This window comes from Trichechus manatus, unplaced genomic scaffold, assembly GCF_000243295.1.
Source record: "Trichechus manatus latirostris isolate Lorelei unplaced genomic scaffold, TriManLat1.0 scaffold00126, whole genome shotgun sequence".
Lineage (NCBI taxonomy): Eukaryota > Metazoa > Chordata > Mammalia > Sirenia > Trichechidae > Trichechus > Trichechus manatus.
In genome coordinates this window covers 4,929,738-4,940,753 of record NW_004444062.1, presented here as the reverse complement: position 1 = coordinate 4,940,753, position 11,016 = coordinate 4,929,738, and the positions used below count along the sequence as shown (strand labels likewise).

At 38.2% G+C, this 11,016-nt stretch overlaps 1 protein-coding gene across 3 annotated transcripts in view; it reads left to right on the top strand.

Moving 5' to 3' along the window:
* The window catches only part of UBE2K (ubiquitin conjugating enzyme E2 K), a 61,823-nt gene that overhangs the window by 15,167 nt on the left and 35,640 nt on the right, over positions 1–11,016 (top strand). Inside the window, exon 1 of one of the 3 annotated variants that reach the window (XM_023738936.1) lies at positions 6,277–7,003. The exons of the other annotated variants lie outside the window; for them this stretch is intronic. The gene's annotated coding sequence lies outside the window, so the exon portion shown is untranslated. Of the gene's footprint in view, positions 1–6,276; positions 7,004–11,016 lie in introns of those variants that run through there. 3 annotated transcript variants of the gene reach the window in all.

Below are 11,016 nucleotides of genomic sequence, written 5' to 3'. Positions count from 1 at the left end.
AGATGAGAAGGCAGAGAGGGTCAGGAGCTGGCTGAAGGGACACGGGAAATCTGGGGTGGAGAGGAAGAGTGTGCTGTCCCAATACAGGAAGAGCAAGTAGGGTCACAAAACAATGTATGTATGAATTTTTGTATTAGAGACTAACTTGAATTGTAAACTTTCGCTTAAAGCACAACAATAAATAAATAAATGAAATAAGATACTCCAGTGGTCTCACCTCATCTGGAGCAAGGGAGAATGAAGAAAACCAAAGACACAAGGGATTAGTCCAAAGGACTAATGGACCACAACTACCACAGCCTCCATCAGACTGAGTCCAGCACAACTAGATGGTGCCCGGCTACCACCACCGACTGCTCTCTCAGGGATCACAGTAGAGGGCCCCAGACAGAGCTGGAGAAAAATGTAGAACAAAATTCTAACTCACAAAAAAAGAGCAGACTTACTGGCCTGACAGAGACTGGTAAAATCCCGAGAATATAGCCCCCGGACACCCTTTTAACTTAGTAATGAAGTCACTCCTGAGGTTCACCTTTCAGCCAAAGATTAGACAGGCCTGTAAAACAAAATGTGACTAAAGGGACTCACCAACCCAAGGGCAAGGACTAGAAGGCAGAAGGGAACAGGAAAGCAGGTAATAGGGAACCCAAGGTCTAGAAGGGGAAGTGTTGACATATCATGGGGTTGGTATCCAATGTCACGAAACAATATGTGTACTAACTGTTTAATGAGAAGCTACTTTGTCCCGTAAACCTTCATCTAAAGTACAATTTAAAAAAATGAAAAGAAAAAGAAAGCACATATGGAGAAAAAAAAGAAGACTTCCTTCCGCGTTGGATTGACTTAGTACCTTGGTTTCAAAATCAGTTGTTGAGTTAATATATGGGTCTATTCCTGTACTCTATTTTTTGTCATTGATCTATTTGCTTATCTCTATTCTATTACTTAGGTATTTATTTCTAAATTTAGGGTTGTAAATTCTCACTTTGCCTCCCACTCCAAGTCCAAACGTGGTTATTAATAGTATTTTACATATGTTTAGGACATGATACTATTCAAAGCTCATAACATGCTTACAGTAGTATGCTAATTGTACTAGTAATTATTAAATGCCTGGTTTGTGCCAGTAAAAAAAAAAAAAAAGGAACTCCCCAGGCAAAGTTAGCTTTCTGTTCCATATAAATGTTGATTGTATAGTCAGGTTCTGAATTGGGGTGATGGATCGTCCAAGCCAGAAACTGGGAAATAAGGTGGTGGGAAGGGAATCTTTTTTTTTTTTTTTGCTTTTGTAATTTTCCCCTTTGAAGATCTTAAGGGGCATCCATTTAGTATACATGACATTACTTGTATCCCTGTGGTTTAACTCTTTACTTTAACTCTGGTCTTTTTGTTTGTTTGTTTTTTCATTTATTCAGCAGATACTTATTGTCTGCCACTTGTGTTGTTAACAAGGTGGATATGATCCTTGCTCTTATGGAGTAGGTAATGACCCAGTAAGGCAGTGAGACGTTGAACTGCTAGTTATAAGTGTGTTTGTTCAGTTTAAGTAAGGGTAGATGTAGGGTGGGGAAGCCTAACCTTAGGGAAAGAGTTCCTTGGGAATAACCCTTAGACTGCGACTAGGAGGGTAAATTAGGAAGTAACCTAGGCATACGTTAGGATGATCAACTTTTGTATACATATAGATAGCTAATACTGTAACATAATGAATAATGAAGAAACATTTAACCCTTTTCTCTAAGTATAAAAGTAACGAATATTTGCTTACAATAGAAAGTTTGAATTAATAGAGAAAGTTTGGAAAACGCAGACAGCTACATTAAAAGCAAAAATTACCTGTAATCTCATTCTAGAGATAATTCTTTTCTTTAAAAATTTTTGTTTTTTTATGAAATATTTTGGATATACAGAGACACACCTTAGTTTTGGTATATCCTTTCATTTTTTTTTTTTTACATACGTACATATGCACACGTATTTAGAATTATTTATTTTTTGTAAAGACCTTTTATTTCCTAAACTTTATTTTGTTGCTGTTGTTGAAAATATATGCAGCAAAACACATACCAATTCAACAGTTTTTACATCTACACTTTAGTGACATTGATTATATTCTTTGAGTTGTGCAACCATTCTCATCTTTTCTGAGTTGTTCCTTCCTCATTAAGATAAACTCACTGCCCCCTAAGGTTCCTATCTAATCTTTTGAGTTGCTGTTGTCAATTTGATCCCATATAGATAGTTCTTAAAAGAGCTTAATGCTCAAGGCAGATCTTTTTTACTAGTTAAGCAAAACTGTTGCTCAGTTTTAAGATGACTTCGGGATATTTTTGGTTTAGGATTTAAAGATTATCTCAGGGCAGTCGTTTGAGGGGGTTCATCTAGCCTCCATGGCTCCAAAAAGTCTAGAGTCTATGAGAATATGAAATTCTGTTCTGCATTTCCCCCCTTTTCATCAGGATTCTTCTATGGAATCTTTGATAAAAATGTTCAGTAATAGTAACCAAACACTATCCAGTTTTTCTGGTCTCATGGCAAAGGAGGTAGTTGTTCATAGAGGCAATTAGCCACATATTCCCTATCCTCCTCCTATTCCTGACTCTCCTTCTTTCTGTGTTGCTCCAGGTAAATAGAGACCAATTGTTCAGCACGTGCCAGCTGAGTTTGCCCCCTTTAAAGAGCTTTCCCATAAGCCCCCTTGGGAGAACTCTGTTCTTATTTCTTTAGCGAAGACTGTGTCACGTAATCACTTCTTGCTTTAAAGGATGCTAGGAAATGTTTTTTAGCTCAGCACATTGCTTCCCAATTAAAACCAGAATTTCATTTGTAAGGAAGAAGGAAAGAAAGGAAATTGGATAGGCAACTAGTAATCACTGCCATGTGGGGGAGGAGGTAGCAAGAATGAACTGAGGAAGATTACTTGAGAAGCCACTCTTGGTAGCCTAGCCAAGAGATGATTGTAGTTTGGGGCTAAGGTTGAATAGGGAGTTGAAGAGAAATAGAAGGATTTGGGACATATTTTGAAAATAGAGTCAACAGAACTTGCTGATAGATTAGATGTGGGTGGAGAGGAAAAGTTAAAGAAGCTAATAAAACCAAAGGCTCATGGGATCCGTTAGTCCACAGGACTAATGCACCACATGAACTGCAGCTTACATGACCTGGAGACCAGAAGAACTACATGGTGCCCAGCTACCACTACCAACCACTCTGACTGTGATCACAACAGAGGCTCCTGGGCAGAGTGGGAGAAAAATTATAGAGCAATATCCATTTTTGGTAGGAATGCAAAATGGTACAGCCGTTCTGGAAAACAGTGTTGCAGTTCCTAAAAAAGAGTAAAAATAAAACTGACATATGACCCAGCAATTACACTCTTAGGTATATACCTAAAAAACTTGGAAGTGGAGACTCAAAAAGAGATTTGTACACCAGTGTCCATTGTAGCACTATTCACCATAACCAAAATGTGGAAACAGCCTAAGTGCTCATCAGCAGATGAATGTGTAAGCAAAATGGGATACATATGGTGGAATACTACTCAGCTGGTTGGAAAAATGAAGTCTTGATACATGCTACAGTATGGATGGAGCTTGAAAACATTATGCTGAGCAAAATAAGCCAGTCACAAAAGGACAAATATTGTATGACCTCACTTATATAAAAGACAAGAACAGCAGTTGTATAGAGACCAAAGTTTATTAGTGGTTACCAGGGGTGGGAGGGAGGGGGAAAAAGCAGATTAAGAGTGATGGAAAAATCACATTGATTAAAGTGTGGGGTTGCACAGCTGTTTATTGTAATTGGCTATCAGTAAGTTGTACACCTGTAAAAAGTTGAATTGGCAAAAGTTGTGTGATATATTTACAACAACAAAAACAAAAAGTAGCTGCTGAGGCTGCTTATGTACAACCAAACACCTCATGGAATTTGGTCCTTTAGTTTGGAGGTTTGGGGTTATGGTTTCAGGGGACATCCTAGTTACTTGGCTTAATAACATGTTTAGTGCTTCTGTTCCACCTCCTAGTTTGTTGTGTAGTGCCTGGGGTCTTAAAAGCTTTCAAGTGGTCATCCAAGGCTCAACAATTGGTCTGTCTTCACCTGGAGCAGCAGAGAAAGGAGGAGAGTCAGGAATAGGAGGATATGGAATATATGGCTAGTTGCCTCTATAAACAACTACCTCCTTTGCCATGAGACCAGAACTGGATAGTGCTTGGCTTGCCATTATTGAACATTTTGATCAAAGATTCCATAGAAGAATCCTGATGAAAGGGGGGAAATGTAGAACAGAATTTCATATTCTCATAGGCTCTAGACTTTCTGGAGCCATGGAGGCTAGATGAACCCCTTGAAACTATTGCCCTGAGATAATCTTCAAACCCTAAACCAAAAATATCCCCTGAAGTCATCCTAAAACTGAGTGGTAGTTTCGCTTAACTAATAAAAAAGATCTGCCTTGAGGGCATTACGCTCTTTTGAGAACTATATGGATCAAATTGACAATAGCAACTCAAAAGATTAGACAGGAACCTTAGGGGGCAGTGAGTTTATGTTAAGGAGGGAGGAACAACTCAGTAAACGAGGATGAGAATGGTTGTACAACTCAAGAATGTAATAATCAGTGTCATTAAATTGTGTAGGAAGAAACTGCCGAATTGGTATGTGTTTTGCTGTGTATGTTCTCAACAACAGCAGCAACAAAATAAACAGAATTAAAAAAAAAATTGTAGAACCAAAAGTCAAATTCACAAAAAATACCAAACTTACTAGTCTGATAGAGACTGGAGGAATCTTGGAGACTATGGCCCTAAGACAGCCTTCTGAACTGGAACTGAAGCCATTCCTGGAGACCACCTTTCAGCCAAACTATAGACACCCATAAAATAAACAGTAACACCCGAGAGGAATGAGCTCCGTAGAACAAACAGTTATATGAGATTAAAAGGGCAACATTTGCCCAAAAACAAAGATTAGAAGGCAGGAAGGGGTAGAAAATCAGGACGAAAGGAAACGAGGAAACTAGGATAGTAAAGGGGAGAGTACTGATACATTGTGGGGAATGAAACCAATGTCATGGAACACTTTATGTACAAACTATTGAATGGGAAGCTAATTTGCTCTGTAAACTTTCACTTAATGTACAATAAAAAAAAAAAAAAGAAAAACACCTAAATTTTTGTCTTTAGCAGCTAGCTAGATAATGGTGCTAATTTCTTAGATGGAAAGAGTCAGGGAGGAGCAAATTGTAGATACGGAGGAAGATCAGGAATTTTGCTTTTCCTTGTTAGGTTTTAAGGTAGGGAAATAGCAAGTGAGCAGTTGAATATATGAGTCTGGAGGTCAGGTCTAGAGAGAGATTTGGGCATCACAGAGATAGAGATGATATATTTAAAGCCCTAGACTGGGTGACTTAACTCTGGGAGAATTTGGTTAGAAAAGGAGGGGATCAAGAACAGAGGCCTGGTTTTTGTCTTGGGCCCCAGGACGATTTAAAGCTGAACCAAGGAGAAATAATAAAGGATAATGAGAGTGTGCTATCAATGATGTATTAGGAAAGCCAGGAGAGTGTTGTCCTCGAAGCCGAGAGAGAACTGTTTCAAGAAGAATGGGGGGTCAGGTTTGTCATGTTGCAGAATGGAAGAAATGACCATTGAATATGTAGTGTAGTGGTCATTGGTGACCTTGACAAGTATATTTTCATTGGAATGGTGCAGATGGAAGCCTGACTGGAGTGGGTTGCTAAGAGAATGTGAGTGGAAAAAGTGGCAGCTGTCACCAGTTCTGTTAAAGAGTTTTGCTTTGACAGGGGAGCATAGAAGAGAGACCATAGCTGGAGAAGAATATGACTTGAAGGAGTTTTTTTTTTTTTTTTTTTTTTTTTAATTCTGGAAGATACTAGAGGATGTGGTATGTTAGTGGTCTGAGGAGGAATTGATTGTGCTGGAGCAAAGGGAAATAATTTTTTTTTCCCATACAAAAATGTATACATACGTTGTTATGTGACTCTCAATTGCTCTGCCTATGCTGTGACAGCACACTCCTCCTTTCCACCCCTGATTCCCCATGTCCATTCAGCCAGCTCCTAACCCTCTCTGCTTTCCCATCTCACCTCTGGACAGAAGCTGCCCGTTTAGTCTCTTGTATCTACATGAGCTAAGAGGCACACTCCTCACGAGTGTCACTTCATGTCCCACAGTCCAGTCCAATCCCTGTCTGAAGAGTTGGCCTCAGAAATTGTTTTAGTTCTGGGCTGATAGAGAATCCAGGGGCCATGCCTTCTGGGGTGCTACCAGTCTCAGACCATTAAGTCTGGTCTTCTTGTTAGAATTTGAGTGCTGCACCCCACCTCTTTTCTGCTTCATCCGGGACTCTCTGTTGTGTTCCCTGTCGGGGCAGTCATTGGTGGTAGCTGGGCACCATCTAGTTCTTCTGGTCTCAGGCTGATGAAGTCTCTGGTTTATGTGGCCCTTTCTGTCTTTTGGGCTACTACTTTTCTTGTGTCTTTGGTGTTCTTCATTCTCCTGAGAAGGGAAATAATTGAAAGTACAGAGTCTTTGAGAAGAACGGAGAGAATGGTATCCACAGCATTAGTAGAGGAATTGATCTTTAATAGGAGCAGAGACACTTAATATTCATAGTAGCAGGAGAGCAGAGAACATAGATTTAGATGCAGGTAGTTTGGGACATGGGAGGACACCACCATTTCTCTCTAAATTGTTTTCTTGAAATAATGAGTTAAGGTTATCTGAGAGTGAAGATGTGAGAGAAGAGAGTAAGAGTTTTAAAGAGAATGAAAAGTTGTATAATAGCCGTTTTGGAGTAGAATTATTGGGCAGTGTTAAATGTCCATTTGGGATTTGTGGTTTTGAATTTAACATGAGACCAATTAATGATGGTTTTGTGTTTTCCTCCAGCAATGCTTAGCTGCTTGGGGCAGACACAGAGAGGAAGTTTTTTTGATTTATTGGAAGAGTGAATTTAACTTACATTGGGGCTTTGCCATGTGAGTACCACAAAGGAAGAAAGTATTAAGGTTGACAAAAGTATTTTCAAGGGAGTGACTATAATGAATGCCATGGAATCTAAGCTGGATAAGGAGGAAAGTGAGGACATTAGGGTAATTCGTAATGATTGAGAAATGGTCAGATTTCAAAGAAGCCAGTCAACTGCTAGATTTGGAGTACAAAAGTGAATTTAAAATACAGCTGTTGGTCTCTACTTGTCAGGAGTAAAAGAGTAAGAAGGCAACCAAAATACCAGAGAAGAAACAAGTCTACAAGGCTGCTAGCCTGCATGAGCCACGACCTCATCTACCCTGAGACGAGAAGAACTAGATGATGTCTGGCTACCACCACTGACTGTTCTGACTAGAGTCACAATAGATGGTCCTGGATGGAATGGGAGAAAAATGTAGAATGAAACTTAAGTTCTTAAAAAAGAACTCTGGACCAGTTGAGACCAGAGGATGGCATGAGACACTCTTTAAATATTGAACCGAAACTATCTGCTGAGGTCACCTTTTAGTGAAGTAGCAGAATGGCACACAAAGTAAAGGATAATTACCCATATTACTAAAAAACCATCTGTATAAGACCAAAAGGTCAACATTTACTCTAAAGCAAATGTGAGAAGGGGGCAAGGAAACTAGAGTACTGAATAGAGAACAATCAGAACACAATTAAAGAGAATGTTGACACCTTAGGAAAAATGTAACTAATGTCACTGAACAGTTTGTGTGGAAATTGTCAAGTAAGAACCTAACTTACTGTGTAAACTTTTACCAAAAAATACAATAAAATATTATTTAAAAGAAAAAAAAAGTAAGTGAACATAATCCAAGGAGATCAGGAATCTGAAAAACTTGAATTTCAGAGAAGGTGCAGTGATTGGTGAGACAAAATCACAGGGGTAACAATGGGGATAAGAGCTTACAGCCTATTAATATTTATAGGGACAAGACAATTCTTGTCTCCTTTGCTATTCTGTGAGAATTTAGAAGACGTGCTGCAAGGATATCAAAAGTAAGCCACAATCTCATCAACCACAAGATAGCTACTATTGACATTAACATTCTTTTTTCTTTTTACCAAGTCAGAATCTTAATATGTGTACTATTTCGCTTTTTTCTTTCCTTTTGATATATTTTACGTTTTCTTCATGGCATTAAATAATTCTTTTTTTAAATGATTTTACTACTTGACTTTTTTAACCAGTCTTTTGTTAAACATTGAAGTTTCTGTTTTTTCCTACTATACTATATGATGCTCAGTGGAAATCTTTAATAATCTTTATCTGAGTTTATTTCCCTAAGATAGATTCCTAGGGAGGAGAAAAAAAAGTAACTGGGTCATAATACCTGAACTTTTAATATTCTCAATTACCCTAGTACTGGCAGTGTATGAGGCTGCCCATTTTATCATATTCTCACCTTTAAAACATAGAAGTTAAATACAGAAAATCAACTGTCCCATTTTTTATCTAACTTTTTTATTAAGAACATTTTTAAGTGGAAAAATTGAAAAAACAGTACACTTATACCTCACCACCTAGACTGGACAGTTACTAACATTTTACCATATTTTGCTGAATTATTTGAAGGTTGCTGTTACAATTCACTACCAAAAATTTCAGCATGCATCTCCTAATCTTCTTCTATACAGTTGTCTGTCAGTATACACAGGAGATTGGTTCCAGGACCCCCCAGCGGATACAGAAATCTTTGGATGCTCAAGTCCCTTGTGTAAAATGGAGTCGTATTTGCATATAACCGACAGACATCTTACCGTATACTTGAAGTCATCTCTAGATTACTTATAATACCTAATACAATGTAAATAGTTGTTTCATCACAACTGAAGACTTGCTCTGGAAGGTAGCCTTTCTCTTCTATGAGTTTCTTGAGCTCTTCTGGGAATGCTGATGGTGCCTTGGCATAAGCCAGTGCTGATTCTCCATAATCTTTCAGTTCTTGAGTCTGTAGCGCTTTCCATAGCTAGCCAGCCATCCCTTACTAGCCTTAAACTCCTTCCTCTTGCTCTCCTCAACCCCCTCCCACTTAGTCCTTGAGGAATTGCTTTGACCACTTAATTGCTTTTTAGGGGCCATTTTTTCACAGAAACAAAGCGTGCACACAGGTAGCAAACGAATGAGACGCAAGGTGAACAGTGCTCACATGAGTGCTGGAGAGAGACTGCGGATCTGTGAAATGGTGAGAGGCTACAGCAGGGCATGCCTACACATCACTTCATTAGCATGGATTCGTTGTAGTGCTTGGTGCTCGGTGTATGGCAAATTCAAGTTTTGCTGTTTTGAAACTTTTTTTTTTCTGAATATTTTTGATCTGTGGTTGGTTGAATCCGTGGTTCTGGAACCCATGGATATGGAGGGCCAACAGTATAACCACAGTATCGTTATCCTACTTAAGAAAAATAATTCCTTGATACCATCTAATATTCAAGTGCATGTTCATATTTCCCCAGTTAACTAAAAAATGTCTTTTGTAGCTGTTTTTTTAAAACCAGAATCCATTCAGAGTTCACATATTTCATTTAGATATTTTTTTCTGGTCTTTTAAAATGTATGATAGTTTTCCACACACACCTTCCTTCTCTCATTGATGCTTGAAAATCCTGGGGATTTGACTTACTACTTTTTCATTTTCCCACTGTTATGCTTTAACTCGTATTACCTGTAAACTGGGAGTTTAGGTGTAAAGGTTTGATTAGCTTCAGGTTAAACATTATTTGCAAGAAGACTCCAAGGGTAATGTTTACTTCATATTAAATCATATTGTTGTTGGTGTGTGCCATCGAGTCAATTTTGACTCGTAGCAACCCTATAAGACAGTAGAACTGCCCCTTAGGGTTTCCTGTGGGTTATCTTTACAGAAGCAGATCACCAGGTCTTCTCGCTCGGAGCCACAGTGGGTTCGACCCTCCAACCTCTCAGTTTGTAGCTGAGTGTTTAACCACTGTGCAACCAGGGCTTCTTAAACCAGAAAAGCAAACCTGTTCCCACTGAGTTGCTGTCGGGTTTCCAAGGAGCAACTGGTGAATTGAACCTGCAGGACCTTTTGGTTCGCAGCCAAGCTTTTAACCACTGTGCCATCAGGGCTCCTTAAAAAACAAACAAAAACCAAACCCATTGCTGTCGGGTTGATTCCGACTCATGGCTCTTTAGTAGGTATATAATATAGAGTAGATATGTAATATCAGATTGTCTCATTGGTTAGTGGTGATGGTTTAGGTGGTAACTACCCAATCTCTTTGTAAAGTTTTTTTTTTCCCCCTTTGCAATTTGTGCTTCTGGATGGGTTCAAACTGGCAAAGATCTTCTTTTGTGGGACTTAGAATAGTAGGGAAAGATAAGCCATTTATTTTAAATTATGAGAAAATAATGGCAACTGTTAAGTCTTTTAAGTCTCATTTTCAACAAATTAGAAAAAATTGAACTTCACATTTATTTGCATGGTAATGATCAGTGCCTGTAAATTTTGGTAGCTGTAATTTGACTAGGAAATGAAAATTCATTTATGATAATTATTTATGATAATTCTCATATGATTCTTTATATCGAATGAGAATTATCTATAACTTTAGAGAAATTGAGAATTGTCTTATCTGAAATTTGTATTTAAATTTTACTTTAGAAAGCAGATTTTCCAGAATAAATAGAAGTGAGACTAGTGTCATAAACTACACTATAAAAAAAATTATACAATATTCATTTGGGGTGGGAATTTTCTCCTGTAACACCTTTATCAAAACTCAACATATTACAATGTTAAATTCAACACGTGTCAGCCATTGTTCTATACACTGTATTAATTCATTAAATTCACCTATGAACCCTATGAGGTAGGTGCCATTATAATCCTCAGTTGACAGAGGATGAAACTGAGGCATGAAGAGGTTAATTAACTTGCTCAAGGTCACATAGCTAGTAAGTTTTAAACAGATTAAACAACAATATACCTCATAGGTAGTGCTTGTATAATAAAATCATTCCATTTTAGTT